The sequence below is a fragment of the Bombus bifarius genome, unplaced genomic scaffold (genome assembly GCF_011952205.1).
Source record: "Bombus bifarius isolate JDL3187 unplaced genomic scaffold, Bbif_JDL3187 scf7180000008297, whole genome shotgun sequence".
NCBI classification, from domain to species: Eukaryota; Metazoa; Arthropoda; class Insecta; order Hymenoptera; family Apidae; genus Bombus; species Bombus bifarius.
Window position 1 is genome coordinate 25,798 of NW_022884576.1, and position 2,015 is coordinate 27,812.

Sequence of the window (2,015 nt, forward strand, 5' to 3'; positions counted from 1 at the left end):
CGCCAGATGCCTGCCCCGCCAGGTACTCGTCCTCGGGGACTTTAACGCCCGCTCGACGCAATGGGGTAACCCCAGGACCAACTCACGGAGAAGGACGCTGTCCGACTGGGCCGCGGGTCTCGAGCTCTTGCTGACGAACAGAGGCTCGGCGAGCACCTGCGTGGCGTGGAGAGGCTCCTCCGTGGTCGACCTGACGTGGGCCACCGCGGATCTATTCCGCAAGATCCGGAACTGGAGAGTGGCCGAGGGAGTGGAAACACTCTCGGACCACCTCTTATTATTGTTTATTGTTTTTATTATTATTATTGTTATTATTGTTATTGTTTTTGTCCAGCAATAGATTTTCTTAGCACCATTAGGGCGCTTACATCTGCTATATTTTTATTCGAGAGTCCTTGCCGGATAATAACGGATCAAGGAAGATGTTTTACCGGTAAAGAATTCCAAGATTTGTGTCACGGAAAACAAATTAAACTCCATTTGATAGCAAGCGGTGCTAGTGGGCTAATGGGCAGGTAGAACGTATTATGGGTACGCTGAAAAATTACTTTGAATTGCACCACCTATCGTGTGACTAAGTCGAGTCCGTTAGAATTATTAATCGGTAAAACGGTTTATTGCTGCCCGACAATATTGAAAAAAGAGAAATAGATATCACCGATGTAAGCCAGCAGATAATGAAGAATATGGAGATTAGCGCTAAATATGATAAAGATAGATTTGGCAAAATTAAATCTAAAGTAGTTAGATTTAATCTTCGTGATTTTGTATTGCGCAAAAATGAGGAAAGAAATCAAACTAAGTTAGATCCAAAATTCAAGGGGCCATTTGTGATAGCAGAGATTTTGGAAGAAGACAGATATATTTTAAAAACATTAGATAAACGAGCATATAAATACAGTCACGATGGATTGAGGAAAATGCCAGAGAGTTGCATCCCTGTTGAGTTGGATGTCTGCAGTGATGACAATGGCAGTGACAATGACGATATGACTACACCGATCTCACAGAAACATAAGCACTGTGACCATAACATCTAGCATAGTGTCATTACATACATCCAATGTCTAGAAAAGTGATCTAGAGAAGCGAAATTCATTCAGATACGAAATCGAAAATTGTCTGTCATGTCGTTACAGTCTGACTGATAATCCACAGAGAAACGAAATAATTATCTCTTCACTAATTCACATTGAATTTCCCATATCGGAGCACCATATTTTAACGTCGTCGAAATTTTTAAGACGATCATATCAGGAAAACAAGGAATCATAAATTCACAAATTACAGAACCTAAACAATTCTTAACAACACTCGACCAAATAACAAAACGAAACTTTATGAGTAACCATATCGAACCTTCAGTTGAAAACTTTCAACTAATTCTAGATCTAAGTAAACTAAAATTATGGACAAATATTAACAAACTTATATATGTGGGATAGTGTGACGTCAGGGAAGGAAGTGGCGTGAGGGGTAATTGTTTATTAGCGTTGTCGAGATATGTTGATGTTCTCAAGGAGTGTTGTGATCGTTACCAAGGTATGTTAAGGGAAAAATGAGCATGGAAAATGCTGTCAGAGTTGAATTTATCGTGGTCGTGCGAAGTTCGTTGTGTTGCTGTGTCGTAGAATTAGTGAGAAACGAATACGCGAAACGCGGTATTATATTCGATTTCGTATGAGTGCAACGATATTGTATTTATCATACTGTTTTCTATAAATTTATGAGATAACATCCCTACAAATTGGAGGCTCGTGCCGAGGATTTTTTAAACCACGCCAATCTAAAACTTCGAGAAGCGGTGTGATAAAAGATCGTTAGCCGTTGCGAATAATGTCGTGTGTATTCAAAGACATTATTGTAAAGTCTAAGACGGCAAATTGTGAAGAAGAGTAATTACGTAGTGACGAAAATCTAACGATGGAAGAATTACGAAACAAGGTTTCTCAGATGAATCTACCGATATCGGACGCAGGGTCAGTGTTGGTGGCCAGGCTAAATAGAGCGCGCAG